At 40.7% G+C, this 23,569-nt stretch overlaps 1 protein-coding gene across 2 annotated transcripts in view; it reads left to right on the top strand.

Moving 5' to 3' along the window:
- The first annotated feature begins 19,636 nt into the window (after positions 1-19,636).
- The window catches only part of LOC109030940 (butyrophilin-like protein 2), a 122,340-nt gene continuing 118,407 nt past the window's right edge, over positions 19,637-23,569 (top strand). The window contains exon 1 of one of the 2 annotated variants that reach the window (XM_019042183.2): positions 19,637-20,081. The gene's annotated coding sequence lies outside the window, so the exon portion shown is untranslated. Of the gene's footprint in view, positions 21,225-23,569 lie in introns of both variants that reach the window. The other variant, XM_019042182.2, reaches the window with a different exon arrangement.

Here is a 23,569-nt window from a genome sequence, read left to right as displayed (position 1 = left end):
AATCTTCTCTGATGAGGAATTTTAAGTGTGAAACCCTTTTTTCAGTCTTTAAATGATCCCAATCCACCAACAAGTTGAAAACCCCAATTGCAAAAATGCGTATCTCCTGATGAAGAGTCGATTTTTAGTGCCAAAAACGCGAATCTCGGCATTTCTGCCTTATTTTCTAACAGTTCGCGAAATTATTGAAGCTGCTGATGGAGTTTGAAAAAACATCTTATTCTTGCTATCCTCAAGAATTATTACCCCTCTACCGACAATAAAGAGGAATGCAGACAGTTTTTTTACCCTCCTGGTAAATCGTGTTTTCCGAGATTCGCACTTCTGCACTTTCACCATCGATTAAGTGCTTTAGTATTGTTTAATTAACATTTTCGCAGGCAGTGATTGTGATTGTTCAGTCAGCATTTTTTTCTCATTAATTTCTTTAAACATTCTCAGGTATATATGTTGCAGGCAAGTAGCAATCGCCGGCAAATTGCAATCTATTCTTGTTTAATCAACAAATTTAATCGTTTTAAAATGAAAAAAACGAGATTGGAAGTAGGGATTATTATGCTTTGAATTCAAACATACGTTACCCCCTTTTCTTCGATACATGGTGCCAGCTAGCACACTCGCGAGTTTGTGAAATGTCATCAATAATCTGTGTTAGGTTCGGTTAAGCAACTAAACTAACTCCTGTCCGTCAAAGGTGTCTTGGCGAGTTGGCCTCGGCCATTTTGAAGAATGCGTAGCTTTCTAGTGCGCAAAGGTTGAATGGAATGACACCTCTAACGAAATGTTCACCTGTGCCGTAGTGTCGTTTTTGAAGCTTTCAGCTTCAAAAAACGCATATTTCTTACGCAGATTGTGAAACTAGGAGTGTATTTCAGACTTTCCCTAAGCGCTTGCCTTTATTTTTGAGCCATTTTCTACATGAAATAAATCCTTTCCATCCTCTTCTTTTCTCTTGCTAAAGTTTGCAATAGGCCTATGTCGTCGTCTTCCGTCCAAAGTATCAGAAGCGCTAATTTTAAAAATTTCCGCCGCCATTTTATTTTTGTCAGAGAAATTGTTTAACGAAGCTATCCGAAAATCTCACTGAATATTCTTTGTGCCACCGGTAAAATTCAGTAACATTTTCAAATAGATTCGCGCGAAAAATTCTCTGTAAAAATACTGTTTGTATCGCATTTAGCATACTAGCCGACGGGCACGTGGTCAAAAAATTGGACTTTAAAGTGCTGACAAAGTACGCTCGCTGTATCTCAAATGGACGTATTTCTACCAAACAGAACTATGTGCAGGGGTGAAAGATGGGTGTGCTCATTAGTCGAGAGCCGTAATCATGAATGAATTCGTCTATTTTTACCGTTTTCGGTGGCAAGACAGAGACGGCTGGTGACCGGAGATTTCTGGTAAGTAGAGGATCCTTTAACGGAATCACTGCGGAGGTAGTTAACTACACACGGCATCCACTCAATGAGCGAAGAGGACAACCGCTCTGAGAGGAGCACTTCAAGAGGTTCCGTCGGGATGTATGTGCGAGGGGGGAGGGAAGAGGGGTGTCCAATGCCATGCTAAAGAGAAGTGCCTTATGAGCATAGACAAGTTGTCAAATTTCCCTCAGAGAAGATTTACCAGCGGAAAATGTATGAATAATTTTCCTTGGGATTTCTAGATACACTGGAAAAAAAAATATGGTGGACTATACCATACTCTGACACAGTGATCCGAGTATGGTAATTAACATCAGATTGTATGGTAGCATTCACCATATTTTTGTAAGAATCATCTGAGTTCTGGTGAATACTACTATAATTCTGGTCATTTTCGTTAAATAATGTCTTTGTGTAAAAAGTCAAGTAAACTTATTGTGGCCGATACCATATTTTTTGTTTCAGTGTATACGCTAAAACAAATTGACACGTTTCAGGTACATGGCATTCTTATCCAGGGGTTCAATTTCTTGGGGGGTGAATTTCTTGTTCAGGGTGCAAAATTGCCGCAAAAACTGATCGCTAATCATCACTCTTCTGATGTAAAGAAACAACTTAAATCGGGACCAAGGCCGCAAATAATAAAAAAAAACACATAAAATAAAATAAAAAGCCCGGGACGTTTTGCAGGGATCACACCCGCATTTTCGACCAACAAAACAAATGAAAATCAGAAATAAGGACACTATGAGCCCCACCGCTTTTATTGTGAGACTGATAGTGCAACCAAAATAAACGAGCAAGCGCAACTTGAAACCAAGCACATCGAAACAGAGATTACTCAGTTGTTCCAGCTCCATAGGCCCGAAAGGAAGAACTGGTGATAAATGCTACTGAGTCCATCCACATCAGCGCGGTAATTACAACGACGAATTTTGCAACGATTTCTGACGTAAAGACGTATCTAGATTTCTACGTGAGTCCTGTTGTCAATTTAACCTAATGCTTTTTGGGGACCATTTGGAAATGAAGATACGCCCTTACGCCGGAGGAGCGATGAAATGTTCTATAACACGACCTGAGAGTGCTCTCCGTAACGATTTCAGAATCTGATTTTTCCACGCAACTTGACAGAAATCGCCCTATTTAAAATCAGTTTCCAGGGGAAATGGTTGATAACTCCATGGACTGTCACGAATAGTTCAGGTAAGGAATTTTTAAGTATTTAAATTTTGATGAATTTTCTTCATAAATGGAAAATACTGAGTGAACTGAGCATGAGAATACTCGTGGCTCCTCAACTAAGAAGTTGGATCACATTTTGTAGTGTGAAGTATTATTTGGACCGCGTTTAGTAGTAAGGAACCAAAGCCACATCAGCTATTGCAAAAGCTAATTTGGCAATTCCATTTTTTATAAGAGAACGTTTGTGCGAATTCCTTTGGAAATTCTGAGGAATTTGCTTCGTGTTATGCAAAAAATTCACTGAAATTTTAAAAAACAAAAAAAAAATAAATCCGCTCTACGTTTTTATGCAGAAATTAAATTCGGCAACAGCCGATGTAGCTTGGTTCCATTCTGCTGGCCACGGTCCATTTCTGGCTCATCTACGGAGCCATCTGAACTTGGAAACTGATGGTATGTTGTTCTTGAAACAAACATATAGTATTTTCTTATCGAGCGATGTTGTCCAATTTTTGGAGGTGTAATGACAGGATTAGACAATCCGCTAGGATAGGTACAGTTAAGTATAGGCAATGCCTTTCTACAACTTTACAAGATGGTAAATTTTCCTTTTCTTAAGGCACTGTCCACACAAGCGCAGTTCGCAGAACTTCGGGCGAACTTGTTCCCGGAACTTTGTGGAAATAGTGCGCCCAATCTGCGCTCGTGTAGACAAGGTCTGAGCGGGGTGGCATGAAACGGAAGACAGAAATGAAAGATTGGAAATTTCAGTGAAATATTTCATATTTTTCAGGGCCTACAGTATGCAACCCGCACTCAAACACACAAAAATTGAAGACAGTAGCAATTTTTACATTTTAAGAAACATAAAAAGGAGCCGGTATTTTTTGATATCTTTCCTAAATTTCTGAAATCTCATGTAATATTTCACGAGAAATTTCAAGATTTTATTTTTCATGAAGTTTTGCCACCCTGCCCGCTAGTTTTCTCCAATTTCCCACGACTGAAAAGATATTGCGAACTGAGTTCATGAAGCAATCCCACGAGGAGTAATACGTTTTTTCCATGTAAGTTTTCTGTAACGTATACCATTCTCCAGAAAGCCCCGATGAAAACATTCGCAAATCTTCTTAATATATAATTTGAAAAATAGAATGAAATTGTGAATTCACCTCTGTACTAATTGCGAGGGGCGTTGGTTCGTTTGAAAGGTGTTGTACTCAATGCTTCGGTAAAATTATAAATTATTTTCTGGGGTCTGTCCCGATTTTTAAATCCCTAAAAACTCATAAATTGGATGTGGGGAAGTGGGGTTTTTTTGTTTTTTGTTTTTCGGAAAAGTTTTGTTGCTACGCATCTTACGCATCTATTTGCTGTGTTTTTATCAGCTGTTTTCATTCAACAATCATCATTAAATAAGGTTACCTCTAACACTCAACTGCCATCAACTTACATTTTTCTTTTCCCGCGTTTTTTTTTTTACGCTTTGTCATATTATCTTCCCGCGTTTTTTCTTTTCTTTTTTTCTTCTTTTTCTTCTTCAAAATTAGGACCAATTCAATGACAAACCAAAAATTAAATCAAAATAAATAAATAATAAAAAAAGAAATGTGAAAGGGAAAGGTGTACATGAAAAATAAGGGGCTGCGAAGCAGCCCCATAAGCCCTTAGTTCACTTATAAATTCGTATATTTTCAGAGGAAATCATGCAACGCTATACAAATGATAGGATGTTTTTCCTGGAGACGGCGCGGCGCCGGCGGTGCAGGTATGCGACGTGGAAGAGGCCGTCGCGTCGCGTCAAGTCGCGTCAGGCGAGCGATTAACGATAGATCACGCGTCTTGCTTTTCAATGAAAGCTCGGACCCATTGTCTCAGACGGGGCTCTCCGTGAGTCTGCATGACGGCCCTTTTAATTTCACCAGATCCGATTCCCATTCGAGGATTCGTCCCGAAACAATGGCTGAGCCAACCTCGTCCTCACCGGTTTTCTCTGTCCCCCACATTTTGGCAGGAGGATCCCTTTCGTCGAGTCAATGACATTCGTTCGCGGAGACGTCGTCATAAACCGGATCACCGATTCCCAAAATACCATCACCATTCGGCCAAAGTATCACAAGCGCCATGTGACGATTCAAAATTTCCGCCGCCATTTTATTTTTTACGAGAACTTTTTGAAATACTAGGGCGAGTCTATTTGAAAATGTCACTGAATTTTGTCGGTGGCACAAAGAATATTCCGTGAAATTCTCGAATAGCTTCGTTGAACAATTTCTCTGTCAAAAATAAAATGGCAGCGGGAATGTATAAACTTAGCGCCTCTGATACTTTGACTGGAAGATGACGATATAGACCTATTGCAAACTTTAGCAAGAGAAAAGAAAAGGATGAAAAGGATTAATTCCATGTAGAAAATGGCTCGAAAATAAAGGCAAGCTCCCAAGGAAAGTCTGAAATACACTCCTAGCTTCACAATGCGTTTTTTGAAGGTGAAAGCTTCAAAAACGACACTACGGCACAGGTGAACATTTCGTTAGAGGTGTCATTTCATTCAACTTTTGCGCACTAGGAAGCTACGCATTCTTTAAAATGGCCGAGGCCAACCCGCCAAGACACCTTTGACGAGACAGGATTCTATCAACAAGTGTGTTTGTATTTACATTTTCCTTGCGGTAATAAAGAGCATGATTCTTCCTCACGATTTGGACGCGGAAACGTCAGGCATATTGAACACGGATTTTGAGCCATTTTCTAAAAGAAACACATTTTCACTTTTCTCTAGCTGAAGTTTGCAACAAGCCCTTCATATCGACGTCCAAGTAGTATATATTGTATAGTCGTCAAGATGAAGGAGTTTTGGAGATGATGGCAGGACACTCTCCCCATACTTACTAGCCTTCCTTTAAACGCAGTAGCAGGAACTCAGCCACATTAGCTATTGCCAAATTCAATTGGGCAATTCAATTTTTTACATACATGAAAACGGTTCCGCGGATTTAGGTGCATATGTCAGTGAATATTTTGCAAAGTGCGAAGCAGATTCCTTGAAATTTTTAGAGGAATCCCTACAAACGTCCTCTTGTAAAAAAAAATAAATTTCTTCCAGTTAGATTATCCGCGTTTTGGCAATCACTGATTTGGCTTGGTTCCTTTCTGCTAAGCGCGGTTCATATGCATACAATTAAATATACCGACCCCCGATTAGCACGAATTGTATACTCATTACGATGAAGGAGTTTTTAGATTCTCGCCGTGGGCTGAGGTCTTTTATCATTCGAGGGGCTTAGAGGACAAGGCACATAAGTGCAGCTTTTGCTATTTCGAGAGATATGTCTTTGAAGTTTCGAAATTACGTGGATCCTTATAGAGGAAAGAAAATTCAAACTGACTTTTAAATGCTTAAAAATTGGAATTAGGGAGCAAATTTTTCACAGAATATCGACGGTGTAAGTCGGCAATCACATAACTCGTTTGCGGTGTCTGAAAATCTCCGCCTCTATGTTATTTCTTTTAAAGGAGAACAAATTGGCATCATTCCCTGAAGTTTTAACAGAATGGACCACTAGACAAGGTACAAATTTAAGCATTCTGATACATGTTTCTTAACCAGAATTTTACGTAGAACACGATTCGCGCAACGAAAATCACTGGAACCAACCCCTAACGGAGATATTAACATTTTTATTTCACATTGGTTACGAGGAATTTGAACTGCCCGCTCAAAAGAAACTCAAAGCTCTACGTGAGTCAAATTGCGCACTACAACAGTTTTAGAAAGCTTCTCAATCGAGCAATGTTCATTTCCCACCATGTGTTTTTCAAACTATAAGTAATTTGCTATAGCTGAGCCAAAGCGTCAAGATTGAGGCTGCTAGATTTTTTTATCGCAGAGACGCTCATGCTAACGTTTAGCGCGCAATGTGAATCACGTAGAGCATTGAGTTTTCATGAGCGGGTGGTTTCAATTCACGCACCGAGAATCATTAAATATCTTCGGAAGGAGTTTATTTCGGTAATTTTCGTTGTGCGCATCTTGTTTTACGTGAACTTTTGGTGAATAAACATGTATCAAAATGCTGAAATTCGTACCTTGTCTAGTGGTCCATTTTCTTCGCACAGAGAAGAAAAATCACGGCAGTTTTAAAGAATTGCCGTTGAGTAGTTTTCCGTTTAAAAACTAAAGTATGATAGAAAGTCTGCGACGTCGCAACCTGAGTTATGTGATTGCCGACTTACACCGTCGATATGTATTAAGACTAGTTATATTTGAAATCACGAATATCTCTTTTTTCTAAAAACAAAAACTGCACTTATGCGCCTTGTCCTCCAAGCCCCTTATTTCGCTGGTTCTCATTAGCCTTCTAATTTTCAGAGGAACCCAAATTAATGCAGATCCAGCCAGAAAGTTCAAACTGACTTATTGATGCTTAAAAATTGGAATCAGGGAACGAATTTTTCACAGAATATGCATCAAGACTAGTTTTACTTTAAATCACGAATATCTCATGTTTAAAAAAAAAAAAAAAAAAAAACTGCACTTATCCGCCTTGTCCTGGAAGCCCCTTATCTGGCTGGTTCTCGAATTAGCGTTCTAATTTTGAGAAGGACGGAAATGAATGCGGATGGAGGGATGTCTGGATGGACGGGCGATGCGAAGGTGGTCCTCGTGGGAGGTGGATTTCTTTGCGATGGCCGATGACGCGTGAACGGAAATTCTAATTAACGGGTGGCGCGGATCCGACGGTGGCGGTGGCGCGTGGCGGCGGCGGCCGGATAAAATATTCTGCGAGCGAATCGGGACTTGGGGAGCTCCGACCGGAGGGGCCGGGGGTCGCGCCCGGATAAGGAAGAGCTAAGCCCAGGTCAAGTTACAGCTTAAGTCGGGCAAAGTTGGGCCCCCAACTCCAACTCGACGCCGAGACCCGCCAGCGCCGTCGCCCGACGCCCGACGCCCGACAAGAAGCGCCACCAACTTATTTTTCCGCCTCTCCCAGGATTTGTCTCGCGGGCCAAATCAAGATCCACCGCCCGCGCCCGGAGCCGGGCCCACAGTGGGCCCAAAATCTCCAAAGCTGGTTCCGCACATCTTCAGGCTCATATTCGCGGCAAAAATGAAACCATCCAAACTAATTGTGGTGAACGCGTGAGTCGTAAGACGGGATGTCGCAGTTTTTTAGCCAACGTGCTTTAAATTCAGCATGAAGCTGATATCTCACTACAGAGGAAAACAGCTCACGCACAAGCACAATTTCTCCTCGGAGAGATATGCTGTTTGGAGAAAAATTAGTAACAAAAATGAAATTGCTCATTGAACACTTTTCTCACACAGAGTGCCCGACATGTTCATTGTAGATTTTACCATGTAAAATGCTAATTTAACCATATCCGTGGTTGAACTAGCTTTTCGATATCGTAAAATGTACATTTGGAACATGCCGGACATCTTTATTACAATTAATTGTTAAAATCACCGATCCATTATTTTTCGTCCTCAGGGTCTTATTCATTGTCGTTCCTTAAACAGTTATTTCTTTGGGAAGCTCCATATGATTCACATTTAGAATAAGCGTCGTATGGATAATCGTTCCTTAAACAGCTCCCTCCTTCAGGAGACCTCACATGTGTACACTCTGATTAAGGGAGATACAAGGGATTCCAAAACGGAGCATCATAAAAAGGTCGATTTTTGCGGAATCTCAAGAAGCTTCAGAAGTATAACTTTGAAAATGAAGTCTAGGAGGGGAATATAATTTACTACGACAAACAATACGACGTACAAAAAAAAATACTTATAGCAAATTTCGATAAATTTTAAGGTAAGTTTGCGCCTACCTTAAAGTTTGTCAAAATCATAAAATTTGTCTCTCCGTACTTTTTTCTGTGACAAATCATTTTCTTCCCTTGCAATAATCCAAATCTGAAGTTATATTGCTGAATTTTACTGAAAGTTTGCAAATATTTGCCTTTTTATAATACTGTGTTCAGAGTTTCTTTGCATACCCCTTAAATACAATACAAATCAAACGGGCCCTCTTAAAAAAGGAGCTGTTTAAAGAACGACTATAAATACGACACTATCCCTAAAAATAGATCCCTCCAGGGGATATCAATGATTTACCGCTGCAAAAAATACAAAATACGAGAGAATAATACACTCTTATAGTTTTGTCAATTTTAACGTAGGAGGGTCAAATAGCTGCATTACAGGCATTGAGCAGTTTAATGCTCCGCTCTAAAAACGCCTTCAATTAGAGGTGATACGACGGCATACACTTGGGTTCGAATAGTTGCATCTCGCGCATTGACCGATGCAACTCAGCTCATCTTGGAGGTGTACTCATAGTCATTCCTTTGAACAGCGCCTTTCCTTGAGAAACCTCATATAGTTCACATTGAGGTCAAGAGAGGTTTAAGGAGATCCTTAACATATCATTGTAAAAAAGACAACATTCAAGAATATCCCATACAATTGAACAGATAGATCTATGGAAAAGATATCAAAGATTCAATACTGAAAACAATTTAAAATACAAAAGGAAACCATTTTCAACAGGAACCCAAAAAACGTGACGGTTAGAAACTGTTTGCATATGTTCTCTAAAACTAGATTAAAGATAATGTATGCATACAATTTCAGGACACAATTTTCCTTGCTTTCTGGAACATTAATAAAAAATGAAAGAACTCGAGGCAAAATTTTGTTTCGTTTGGCTGATTTAGATCAAAGTCACCTATTAATAATGTATTTCAAGCTGATCCCTGAATTATGGCAAAAGTCGGATATTTTCAGGAGCTTGGAATTCGAATCTCAGCCACCGTGCGCCCTCCTCCTTCTCAGGAAGCAAGAAAGTTAATGCTCCGGTATTTCGCGGGCGAATTTGTCTTCGTGCGAAACTATTGAAGCTTCAGTTGACTGTCCCGTTCCCGTCTCTCAGTTCCGTTGCCTGTCGATTTTGCGTCCGAGAGAAGAGTTCTTTTTGAAATTAAGATCTTATCAGCGGAGAGAAACGCGCCTGTGCAGAGCGACATGAATCCTCTCGAAAAAGTTACCGAGATTCAGCAAGAGTCTGAGTCGCAGGGACTTGGAGATTGACCAAGTCATCGATATGCTCTTACCGTAGGAAATTGAAATGTTTAAAATCATTACTATTCATTTTATTCTAGTTCCGAATTTTTATACGCAGTGAATATTTTATATTTATGCATTATAACGTAAACATTTTGCAATAAACAAGGACAGAGCTATTGGTTTTCTTTTCAATTGACTTCATCACTTAAAGGCACTATAAGATATTATATCAAGCATTTCCGGGCGGAAAATTTCCGTTATGGGCCAGGACATACGAGATTTAGATGTAGGTCTACTATCCTATAAGAGTATTCACACATCAAATTGAAGGAAAAAAAACAAGAAGAAAAATCCAACATGAATATGTTGGAAAAGCGTGCCGAATAAAAGAAATGTTGGAAACATACCTACTATTTCCATGTCATTGCTGTTTGCATCAATTGATAATTTTTGCTAAAAAGAGGGAGGGGGTTGGAGCAGAAATGTTAAGGTGCTCAATGCCCTACGGTTTGTAGTTCGATAGAGAGCAGCGGAGGTTAGGAGTCGTAGAGTGCAAGGGAGTGCTATATAAAGCGACCTATATGTACGTATGACCAATTTCAACAGTGTAGCTCCGTAGTTTTCACTATTCATCCAATCGTCCAAAAATGGACTTCGTTAAGCAGAAAGGAACCAAGTTCCATCAGCTTTTGCCAAATTGGATTTGACAATTTAATTTTTTACACTAACACGACGGTGCAAATTTTTGTGCAAATTTCAGTGAATTTTCTGCGAAGTACGAATCAAATTTCTTAAAAGTTTCAAAGAAATCCGCACAAACATTCTCTTGCACACTGAAAAAAAGATTGGTAGAATTTACCATTCCTTCACGCAGTGTGAAGGAATGGTAAATTCTACCAATCTTCAAGTGATCCAGAGGATTCCTACCAGAGGAATGGTCAGGTACCTGTACCAGTATAGTAACGTTCACCTATTTTCTGGCAGAATTGACTCTGAATTGACGCTGTGCGAAATACAGCGTGAAGGAATGGTAAATTCTACCAATCTTTTTTCAGTGTAAAAAAGTTAAACTGCTCGGTTAAATTTGGCAATACCTAGATGAGGCTTGGTTCCTTTCTGCTAAACGCGGGGAAATGATCCATCCATTCCAGGACTTGTGACACACCCTGTGTGTATCTAGGTCATACGTATTTTACGATGTTCCGTTATACCGGCAATTACAGGAGCACGGCAATGCGATTTGAAGAAAGCGAGGATACGAAGAGAACAGGAACGAGAAGCGTATTCGTATATTCAGCTTTAGCCAACATTATTATGATACATTCGGAGAGCGCCCTCCTTGACCGGGAGAATAGAGGTCCGGGAACTAGGTAAATATATCTCACGATTTAAATATAAAGCAGGGTGGATATCCGAGCGGCAATCCAGATAAACCGGAGCACACTCCTCGCACACGTGAGCAGTGCGTTCCGGTGCGCGTGGCGCGCTTTGCGATATATCGATGAATCTGACATTTAAACTTATGGAAAAGGATCGATAAACCGGGTGCTCTCGACGAACGACTTAATAATCGATTCTTTACCATGGCTTCGAATGGGGAAATATCGATAGTTGATCATACATGCCTCGCCATGGGTGCGTTGCTACCTCCTCCTCTCCCTAGCCGGAGGATTGTCCTGTTGTTGGGCTGATAAATTATGGTCTAATCTCCACCGAATGAGCTTCAGAAATACACCTGCTTAAAAAGCGTTATTTATTCCGCGATAAAAGTGTCCTCACTCAAAAAAGGTCTACTTACAGGAAATCGATGGAGTGGTCTATAGCAGTGTCACCGTTATCTTCGAGTATTTCTTTGCGTCTTAGGTTGATATATGGAGCGATACAGTCAAATCGCAACAGTGGTTCGTGGGAGGGCGCATATATATTTCATCGCATTCAACTTTCTCCGCGTGAGAAGTCTTCGCGGGAAAGGAAAGTAACGCCTCACTAAAAACGACCAGGTTGGGTAAATGGTGAGATCATAAATTGTTATCGGTGTCAGTACGTTGTAGGCATGGTGGCACCATGGTACCACCTTTCTTGAAGAGACTCATAGAAAATAAGGAGGCTGTCCTATTGGTCCCTCTTTGTTGATTCATCTGATCATACTGATTCCAACATAGCGCCATGATATCGTTAACTTACTACTCTGCCGTGCTAAGGAATAACGCCGTATGAACCTTCATGCGTTCCCAAATTTCCTTTGATAAAACACAAATTTCCTGCTACACTTATGAATATTTTTCCTCTAATTTTTCCCATAGAAAATTTTAAGGGAAATTATTCATAATTTTCCTCCAAAATGAACATTTTATCGAAATTTATCAGGGATCAGATCCAACCCACCCGAAAATTTCAAGAAGAAATATTCATAAAACTCCTGAAAAATAAATATTCTATCGGAGGAACTCAGGAAATTCTCGAATGTTGATACGGTTTTTTTCCTTGAGACGGCAGAGGTGTAGGCGAGATGGCGTGTCTGGCGTCATGCGAGAACTGGTTGTAGCGGCTGCCGGTGGGAGTGATGTACGCTATCGGGAATTACCCAGTTGGGAAACTCGTCGAGCGCCCATCATCCCGGGTCCGGGCCGGGGAAGTTGATATCCTGGAGCAGCGCGCGCCACTCTGCGTGGCGGTGCCCATAATTCCAGCGCTCGCAAGCTCTTCGCTTCCAATCTGTAAATCAGATCAACTCGGGAGCAGAGCTATTCTTTTATCAGATCATCAAATATTACTATTCCCCGTCGACAGGAGCCATTAGGGAGAGATAGAATTTTCTCGGCCCTTATCGCCGCCACAGCACAATCAACTTGTTTTGTTTGAAACTTTCGTCCAGGAGTGTGTTTCCCTGCTCCCGGTGAAAACTTTCGTCCGAATCAGAGACCAATTTCTATCCGCCCGGAAAATAAACTCGACTAATGGTGCAAGGGGCTTGGCAGGATCCTTTCAGGGGATCCCTGATCGCTAGTTTCCCGCTTTTATGAAATTATTTTCATCATCCTCCCGGGCTCCCCCTCCCCTCCCCCCGCCGCTCGCCCTGCCCCGCGCTCGACTTTTGTCCCGGGACGAAGCGAGGATAAAAGAAGGGCACTCTTGCGTTAAGAAAAATCCCAGATCTACGTAAGGTTTCTATTCAAGTTGAGTGGTTCTTCTCGACAGAGAAAGGCAGCATCTCAAGGATCATCCGTATCTTTCACGGCGAGGAAAATGCGGACTTATTTTTCCAACACTCGTCTCGTCTCTTTCACCTCTGGTTGGCGAAATTTTCATTAGCTTTTTGGGTTTTTTTTGGGGGAGGGGGCGAGACGTCAGTCTCAAGAAGTTATTTTCAAAATATAAATTATATTTTAGAAATCATCACAATTGGAGAGCTGTACCTCCTCAATGGTAACTAATCCTGGGATTCTGTAATGTATTGAAACCACAGAGAAAATATATGGATTACATTTTGCAATAAGGAACCACTATCTCTGGCTCTCCAATAAAAGCACATATCTGATTAAACAAACCAATGACATGTATGTTGTTTCTAAAATGGGACAGAAATAGTGGTTCCTTATTGCAAAATGTAACCCACATTTCAGACGCTCCGCACTGATATCTTCCCTGATTTATTTTGCGAGGAAAGCTCCGTACTCTTAGATGATGCCTGCCATTCTCTATATGTTGGAGCGCCTTCAATTTCGTATGATCCTGCAACACCTCTGTTGTGAAATAGTTGCTTGAGGCGCCGTGGCACGCTGCGGCGCGGCGTGCGGCTAGCCAGCACGCAACGCGGATTGGCGCCTACAAACCTAAGGGGATACTTCAAGCATTGCGTAATGCGTGAAGTATTCACTTAGGTTTGTAGGCGCCAGAGCGCGTCTCGTGCTGGCAGCACGCCGCTCCACTCTGCATCAGGCTCTGCTATTTAAACTCGCGTAGTCAGCGTTATTCAACCCATGCTTTTGAAATTTTTGCTAGTCTGCATGGATTAATCTCATTTAAATTGATGGAAAAAATATGTAACTTAGGAAAACATAATGTGTGTTTTGTAAATATTAAGGTGGCTCCGTGTCAAATTTAATGATTTCCACAGCACATTAATTTTTTCTTGTATATTTTGTGCCTGTGCCTCCACTGTGCTTCACTGTGCAGCGTGGTGTACGCGCAACCGAACGCTCAAAATTGAACTATTCGACTCTAAAAGAAAATTCTCTGCCAAAGATTGCGTGCTTCTTGCTTCGTACCTTGAGGTACATACGTTGTTTCTAAAACGAGCCAGGAATTGTAGCCCTTTTTTGCAAAATGCGGTCCATTTGACTTTTTGCCTCGAGGCAAAATGCCTAATTTTACTCTTTGCTTGTTACAAACACATCGGAGTCATGCAGCATGCGATACATGGAATATCGTATTAATGACGTTGCATTGGCTTCAAGCATGCGGTATCGAGGCGAAATAGGATTGAGGGGAGGGGAGGGGTGGTATAGCTTTACGATAATAAATAAATGTGCGTGGAGCGAGGGGTCTGCGAAGCCTCATCCGAGGGATGTCGTACACGCTCTGATGGAATAAAGAAACACGTGTGAAGAGCTCATATTTTAAGGGCAATAAAACCGGTAAGAGAATAATTGATGCGCCCATTTCACTGGGGGCTCCGCAGGAACCAACCGCGAAAGCCAGCAGTACGTGAGTACATTTTGTTACGAGCCTCCCAGCTCCTGGATCAAGTCGTAACCACGGCTCGCGCATACTCTAAACATACTGCTATCTTCCGTAGAGAGGTTGGCTCCCGCAGCCGTGCGTCGATTTTTTGGTGAACCTTGAAGAGGATTAAGGTACTTCTGAACCGCGGCTCATGCTCGAAACAGTTACTGCTGTTTTCTGTAACGTTGGGAGCCGCTGTGGACGTTAAATCAAGCGCGGGTTTTCTCAGCAGAAAAAAAATGTAAATAAATAAAAACAGCGAGGGTTTTTTTCGAACTCGGGCAGTTACGTTCGGGAGGAATAAAATAGACTCATGTGTCTCTGATACACACGGCGATATAAAATTTGCCAATAAAGGTTTAATGGGCGTGCTCCCTAATTTCTACCGGGAACCGGGACCACGAACGGATGAAACCAACCAACTTGGAATTTAATCGTGTGTTACATCTGCTCGTTCGTGCTCGTTCCAGCTCGTTCGCTGCACTATCTTAGCATCAAGCGAATTTCATTTCTTCATTAGACTTAGATTTTTTCCCATTGATTTTTTTTGTAACCGTCCTTGAGAAAGAGGCCTTGGTTGACGGAGGCAAAGTTGTTAAGGTTTTTTTTTTTTTCTTTTTTTTTTTTTGTGACCTCAAAGAAAGAAATGCACGTTTAAACATAAGGTTGAGTTTGTAGTGGAGCCTTGCAGAGAATAAATACTACATACTAGATGCAAGACAGAATAAAATTTAGGGAAAGGAGGGAACCTGAGACATTTTCAAAAAGTATACTTCAAGATTGTCGATGTTGAGGCGAGTAGCCAGGGAGGCTCAGGTCACGCCTTGCGGTATACAATACCATTGGCAAAGTTTGGGATGTTTGTGTTAGCTGGGCAGGGACTAGATGACATGATTTTTAGGGATTCACGATGCCTAAAGTTTAAACAGGAAACATTTGAATGCAAGTTCTCACTAGAAAAACTTCTCTCGTGTCCAGTAAAGTGAGTTACGAGCGATATTAGTTCATTTTGTGTAAAAAAAAGGCGTATATGATATAGTTTCACAATTCGACAAATTCTCGTATGCTGAAGAGGACTGTTAGCGAAAATTAAATAAAACTGGTTGCATACGTAGCCTTTTGTAGGAACATAATCAAACGTCAAAAGCTAGGGACTTGGTCATAATTATGAGGCATTAGACCCATTCCTGGCACAGACAAACTTTTAAAAAACTCAAAAATGAAAAGCAAAAATCCAGTGTTTTTTTACATGGGGACCTAGGAGATCCAAATCGAATACTCTCATACAAAATCTTTGTCACGTAGGCTATGTAACGACTACTTATACGACTCCTGTTTGCCACGTTTGCGTGACCTTCACAAATTGATGGCAAGCACGTATCCCGTTTTGCGACGTTGCAGACTTCCTGTCATAATTTATTTTTTCTTTGAAAAACCAATCAACCTAATTTCTTGAAGACTTGTTTGATTATTTCCTCTCTATAAGCGGAATATTCCGTAGAAATTTCAAGCTATACAGTTGACTTGTTTCTCTTCGAAGAAATGTAATAAGGGCGGTAATTTTGAAACATCGCAATGGAAATACGTGGTTACGAACTTAGACGATCAAAATACATTAGCAAGGTTCATTAATTCTAGCCTGTATGTCCCAGAAGAAAGTGGCGCTAAGTTACTGAAATCGATGACCAAGCTTCAAAAACACGTATCTCCGGTTACGACGTTGCTGATTTCCTGCCATGCTTCAGTTTTTCTTTGGAAATTGGTCGGCATAATTTTTCGAAAACTCCCTTGATTTTTCTCAGCTGTTAACAGACCATTCTTTGTGACTTTTAAGTTGAAAATTTGGGTCGTTGCTCTCCAAAAAAATTGAACAGGGGCAGACATTTTGAAAGACTGCAATACTGCTGTGCTAAGGGAGGACGCCGTATGAACCTTCAGGCGTTGCCAAATTTCCTTTGATAAAACGCGAAAATCCCGGTAAATATAAGAACATTTTCCTTCCAATTTTTCAGATAATTTAGTTCGCAATTTTACCTAAAAATTTTGAAAATTTAAAGGAGATATATTCATAACTTTCCTGAAAAGTAAACATTTTATCGAAGGAAATCTGGCAACTCTTGAATGTTGATACGCGTTCTTCCTAAGTACGGCAGAATAGGGATACATGGTTTTCACTTAGCCCATCGGAATAAACCTACGACAAAGTCCTTAAAATCAGACGCAAAACGTGCACTACCGCCCCCCCCCCCCCCCGCATTCATTCTCACATCCGAAAACTCGGTGGAATTTTTCCGGCGGAAAATTTCCAAGGTGGGGCACTCATGCGTTTGAGCTGATGCCCGACTCCGGTGCAAGGAGGCGCAAGACGACGGTGCAAAGACGGAGGCGTGAAGGAGAGGACTTGGCCGAGGACGGAATAAATAGCTACAATAACAAAGCTCATGTATCATCCGAAACTAGCGGATAGATATGCTGGCTTTCGCTCCTGGCCCGGTGCGGCGCGGCGCGGCGCGCGGCGGTCGGGAACCTCAAACAATGGCGGGAACGTCGGCGCCCAACTCGGAGCTTGAGCGCGGTGGCTAATTTATTCGCCGAAACTTCCCCGGAAACACTTCACGTTTGCCCCAAGTTACAAGTAGACTGTTTACTTCAGCACCGAGAATACCTCACCGCCGCCCCCCTCCCGCCCCCCGCCCCCGCCGAGCAGGAGAGCGTAAAAGTTTGCTCTTCGCCGAGAAAACCACGACCGGTGAAATATTTATCTCGGCGAGGAAATACCTCCTCCCTAATGATGAGCTAATCCTCCTTAATTTTTTCTTTGTACGAGTCCATGAACAAATATCTTATGCGCATTAAGCCTGCTATATATCTGCCGTGCTAAGGAGGAACGTCGTATGAACCTTCAGACGTTGCTAAATATCCTTTGATAAAACACGAATTTCCTGGTAAACATTTGAATATTTTTCTTCCAATTTTTCCTGTAATTTTGTTCGAAATTTAACCTAAATTCCCTGAAAATAGCAAGAAAAAATATTCATAATTTGTCTCAAAAATAAACATTTTATCGAAGGAAATTTGGCAACTCTCGAATGTTCATACGGCTTCTTCCTTAGCATGGCAGATATCCTCACCTTCCGGCCAAAGTATCACAAGCGCCGTGCGACATTTCAAAATTTCCGTCTCAATTTTATTTATTTACGGATAAATTTTTCAACTTAGCTATCTGACAATTTCGATAAAGTTTCTATGTGATGCCGATAAATTTCAGTGAAATTTTCGGACGGCTTCGTTGAAACAATTTTCTTGTTAAAAATAAAATGGCTGTGGAAATTTTGAAACCTGTAGAATGTAGCAAAGTCGCTAACTCATTTTCGCCAAAATTGTCAGTTAGGCTGTATTGTTCCTTACGAGCCGTTCATTATATTACGTGACGCACTTTTTCCGATTTTTTATCCTCCCCCTCCCCTCCCCCTCCTTTTCCCCCTCCCACCATTATTAAAGCACCTCTACAAATGAGTTCAACGGAAACCAACATAATATGAGAATAGAGCAAGGTAGAGGATGTGCTTTGATGCAGGCGCAGAGATACAACTATTCGTGATTGATGGATGTCCGTGTTGCGTCTACAAAATTGAAGGCGCGATGGGGCGTGAGGCGTAAACTCGCAATGATCCGCTCTATGCTGCCAATGAAGTGCGACGCTCCGATTTGGCAGAAAAGTTGAAAAAAAGAAGCCAGAGTATGTTTCTAATATATTTGGATATGTTCATTTTTTTTTCGAATTTTTTTATTTATTTATTTTCAATTGGATATCTGATCATGTTCATAAGATGTATTTGTAGACTTTTACCTAAAGCTCGCATCCGTCGGTTCTCAGAAGAGAAAGTTGACTCGGCCTGAGATTTCTAGGGGTAGTCGTGAAGAAAATCTTCCTGACACTCATTTTTTTCATTTTTTCAATTTGATGACTAATTTTCTTTTTTCCCTTTTTTTTTGGGGGGGGGGGGGGTATTTTTTTATTTATAACTAATATTCGAATATACTGACTCTTTGTAACATACAATCTGCGGGGCATGTGTTCTTCGCAAGCCTCGGGTCAATTCGATCCGTTTTGAGCATCGAAGGCTCAATCATACCTAAGATATTTATTTACAAGAGAGCATTGATTTTCGCTCAGCCCTCCCGGGTACTTACCGTGGCTGGAGACGAGGACTCCAAAATTCGTCCGTTCCGAGACAAAAGAGCGTATCTACGTTTCGACGTCACGAAAGTTCCCCTGAAAATTTAATTTTTAAATGAATCCTATTGAACGTTTCTTACAGAAAATTTCGCAGAGTATTCCTCAGATCACGTATGAAAATCAAGAAAATTTTAGACAGAAATTATACTTGTTTACACCAGACACAATTTTAGACAGAAATTACACTTGCGCAGTTTTGTAAAAAAATCGAAGGTAACGTTGCATGGTGTCAACGAACCCAAAATCTGATTATGGAGTCAACGATTGTTGTCGTCATGCTCAGGCAGTAAAACGCAAAAATGGGCCCTGAGCATGGTGTCAACGATCACGGTGTCAACAAACAGAAGAATATATTCCTTATGAGTACAATTAAAAATTATTTGCACAGGAGAGGTTTGGGTCACGTATAGTTAGATTTGGTTAGTTTAGGTCAGGACATATGTGTGGTTCGATTAGGTAGGTAAGGTTAAAGTTAGGTAGGGTAAGGCCGGGGAAAGATAAGTTCTCGGAAAGTCGGTTAGGTCTTGTCAGGTAAAGTTGGGTGAGGTAAGGTTAGGTTAGGTTAGGTTAGTATAGGTTGGAGTAAATAACACACGAAAAACAAGACTTGAAATTTGAGTCTTGAGTTTTGATATATAGAGGGACGTTTTAAGTTTCGTTAACGTCGTGATCGTTGACACAGTGATCATATTTCATAAGAGTCAGATTTTTTTATTTTTTTTTTATTTTTGGGTGATCATAATGTGAACAAAAACTTAGAAAAACTGTTTGTTGACACCGTAATCGTTGACACCATGCTACTTAATCAAATGGAATTGTCTTGAACAATTTTGGAAGCCCAGAATGGAGTTAGGTCCCTTGGTCTGGCGAACGAATATTCAAGAGCACCGGTTGAGGTGCCTCGGAAGACACAGCCGAGGGCAGGCGTCTGTTCCGCGGAGTGAATGAGCGGTCGGACATAAACAACCGCGGCGGCGGAAGGGGAGAAGCGGGTTGCGGTTCGCGGGTTCCAGGCGCACGCGTGTCGGGCGGGCTGCCGCCGCGAGCATTGAAGGCGCGCGCGAGTCCCGGCCCGGCGCTCAGTGCACACGCCAAACTCACCGCGCTCGGACACGCCGCCGCGCCCGGCAAACCACGCGTCCCACTCACGTGATTCTCACGCGAGAGCCTCAACAATTTCCGGAAATTTTCGTGTCAAAAACTGCTAATTGCGGATTGAGATACTACGTTTTGTTCTAAAAGTAGACTTCTTATTGAAGTCGATAGTGCAGGAGAGACACTGCCCGGTTTGCCAGTCTCAGATTTGTTTACGCTTGACTCGGTTCATGGAAAATATGCTTGGATTATTTTTCTCTCATGGATAAAAAATTATGATTTTTTAAAATTCCATCGTAACATGTTTTTGTCAAGTTGGTGATATTCAGTGCATCAGCATCGCACGGTAATATTTGAATGAATGTGTTTCTTTTTAAAATTATTCGTGGCACATTCGACTAATATTTGAAGAAAATTCTTCTCGCGAACATCACTAGAAAATATGTAGTCAACCGTTTTAATAGCTGATTGCCATTTTATATATAAAATTATTTGTCCTAATTATACTTATTATTAAATTGGATGCTGCACAGTGAACGCCACATGGTATACTACTACTAGACTTGCTTCGTTCTTTGGTTGTTACATAATATGCTCAGTTCTTGTTTATCCTTCTGAAGGTTCTAATCATTGAGAATTACACAAAATGGTTTTATATGGTCAAACATCGTGTTGGGTTAGTTAATTCAATAAATCAATACCATGATGTACACAATTTGAATTAATTTGTCCATTTTCAAGACTGATTGTAGCATTTTTAAAGGTTATATCTAATCAGATGGTGACTGCCATTTTGGGAACAATCAAATCTTAATTTATGTGGACCAAACATTGTCTGAGGATATACTCTTTGAAAAAATCAAGTACTACAGCTGATACTCACTCCTTAGTGTCGGTGAAATTTTTCAAATTCAAACACATTTTCCTTAAAATCTCGAAAGTGTCACTAAAATTCTTCATCCGTGATATTCTTCACACGTTAACTTACAAGGATTTTGAATAAATTTTGACCACGCGGTTAGTCTAAAGCATGTCATGCAAGCAAGGCGCTTTTTCTTTTAAAGTCGATTCCAAAATAGTGCATGTGTTACGATATTTCTGTGCTGGTTTCTAAAGTTTTCTCTTCTGGACGTTGGATTTTTCAAGAAACCTCATTGCCTGTAAGAATCAGAGCTAAAACTGAACCTTTCTAACGAAACGTTTGCTTCTATCGTAAAGATTAGCAACTCTTAAGACCTACGTGTGTTTACTGGGACTCATTACAAGCAGCTCCTGCTTGTTCATAAGTTAAGAACTCTCCTGTCTTTCTGAAGTTTCACCGGTTTTTGGAGGGATCACAACTGATTCTCGAGTAAACTTCGCATATCTTTTAGATCCGGAATAAATTTCCTGTTCCATTTGTGTGCAACTGTCGTTCAGTAAAACTTTAATCACTAGGAAAACAGGCTGGAAAAGGCGAGGAAAACAGACTGAAAACTCGCGATAAAGGGTAAGCTTCACGTTTCCTCTATTTATTTACATAGCGTGCTTTACAAGTTCCAAACATAAATGAGTAAATTATAAAAGCATGTACACAGGGGCCAAAAAGCATCACACCTATGGTTGAGGTCGATTCTCTTATTCTCGTCGCGATGTTTTTTGTGAAATATTCAGAAAAACATGTTCCGCATTTAGAGACGCGAAGAAAGTTCGCTATTAATTAAAGAAATAACTTGTTTAGATTTCTTGGTTCATATTGAACCAATTATTTCCTCTTTATTTTGGTGGTAGTGGGGTTGTTTTTTTCTTTGTTATCTCTAATAAGCATAATCAATGATGCCTGTTTTCAAAATAGCCTTTTAAAAGAACATACATTTTTTGGAATTCGAGGATTGTCAACAAAGCGAACAAAACGGGTTTTCTTATTTTCTCGCATTCGCAATTTTGGCGCTTACGTGATTTGGAAAATAATCGGTTCAATTATAACATGAGCGGAGTTTTCCAGCTTCGCGTTTCGTCGCTCCTCTCACGAAAGAATGTAACTAAATTGCAATGTTGCCGGATTTTTTTGCGCAAATTAGATTTTTATTACAAGTTTGAGAATTTCTGACCGAAAATTTCATAAATTTTTCTTCTAAACTCATGCAAAAATCAGACGAATTTCCGACGAGAATTACGCGAGTTCACTCTCATAATAAATTTAATGTTTGAGTCAATTTTGCAACCTTGGAATGGAGTTACGTTCCTTTGTGCGGAAAACGACGAATTGGACGTATTTCTGCCAAACAGAACTGTGTACATTAAGACATGAGCTTTGAGACCCATAAGGATGCATGCATAACAGGGCTCACGTCTTAATGCACTTAGTTCCGTTTGACAGAAATACATCCAACTGGAGTTGCACGTTTTCCGGCTTTGGCCATGCATCGCTGAGTGACTTTTTACGGCAAAGGGAGTTCGGCCGGAAGATCGGATTTTGGACGTTGAACATAAAAGCTTTCCAAAAAATTTGCTGTCGGCTTTTTTTGTATTTTTGCCAATATTGGGCGCGATGTTGTATTACAATTCGGAAATTTCGTGCTTTGAAATAGGCAAGTTTGAAAATCAAATAAGGCTCTTCGAAACTTCGATTTTTGAACCGTCAATTTTATGCAGCTGAAAATCCTGTTTGGTTTGACATTTTTGGGCGTTTCTTTTCTCAAAATGTATTTTCATACTAAAATATCAATAACGCCATTTTTGATTTTGCGGACCACAAAGGGTATTAAGAGACCCTTTCCCTTGTGGGAGGTCAAAAAAAGAGGCAATTAAAAAGTAGTTGGGCAATGATGGGAAAAATTTTTTTTCGGGCACCAGCAGTATGTGTTCACCTTTTTTACTAGCAAAATCGAACAATGGCTTGTTCGTCGAACTTATTGCTTAAAGCTCTGTTTCAACAATTGAAATGGACAAGTAAAATAGAGAATCATTGCTTTGATACTCGGTTGCATATATTGATGGCCAAGGTGCAAAACCACGTATCTTCGTTTGCAAAGTTGCAAAATATTTTCTTTGGAAAACAGTTCAACATAATTTCTTGAATCCTTCCTTGATTTTTCTTCCATCTTGAAAATTTCCTTGATTTTTCTTCCATGGTAAAATATTCCGTACAGATTTCAAGCTATGAAGTTGGCTTGTTTCCCTTCGAAAAGATAAATTACGAGCGGGAATTTTCGAAACGCCGCAGTTGAAATACGTGGTTTTGCACTTTTGCCATAGATGTGTTGATCAAAAGAGGAGGGCGTTCTAAATTCTATGATGGACAGCACTCAATATTCGCATCGATGTCCCATTTTTCATCGTCTCATTTTAATCGTGGAGACAGATCTTTACCCAGAGACAAGAGACCCTCCACTGGTATCTTGGCAATGGTGGAAGCTTTCACTTTCGGGACTTCAGCATTTAACTGTTGATCTACATACTAGGTCGATGGTCAACAACGCGTTGAGAGTTTCGTTTTGCAAGCAAACCAAAGTGTGGGAAACTTGTTTGGCTCATGACGCCCGAAGCTCATCATTCACCTAGTAGTTAGGTCAACAGCCAAAAAAAGGATGATGATTGTTGTCCCCTTATAATTGTCCATAAGAAAATGTAGAATCCCCGAAAGTAAGAGCTTCCATCTGTCGCCAAGATGCCAGCGGAGGGACTCTTGTCTCCGTCTTTACCCATCAATTTCCGAACTCTGAAAGATTGAGCACCGAAAGTAGAAGCCAGAACCTTCCGTTTAGAAATATCTGTTTCTTGAAGACCGTTGAGTGTTGGGGATTCATTTGATTTTTTTTAGGGCTGAGCGACGGATTAAACTGAGGGACAAAC

This window comes from Bemisia tabaci, chromosome 5 (assembly GCF_918797505.1).
Source record: "Bemisia tabaci chromosome 5, PGI_BMITA_v3".
Classification (NCBI taxonomy): domain Eukaryota; kingdom Metazoa; phylum Arthropoda; class Insecta; order Hemiptera; family Aleyrodidae; genus Bemisia; species Bemisia tabaci.
Note: the sequence above shows the minus strand (reverse complement) of the source record. Positions and strands in the feature narration are given on the sequence as shown.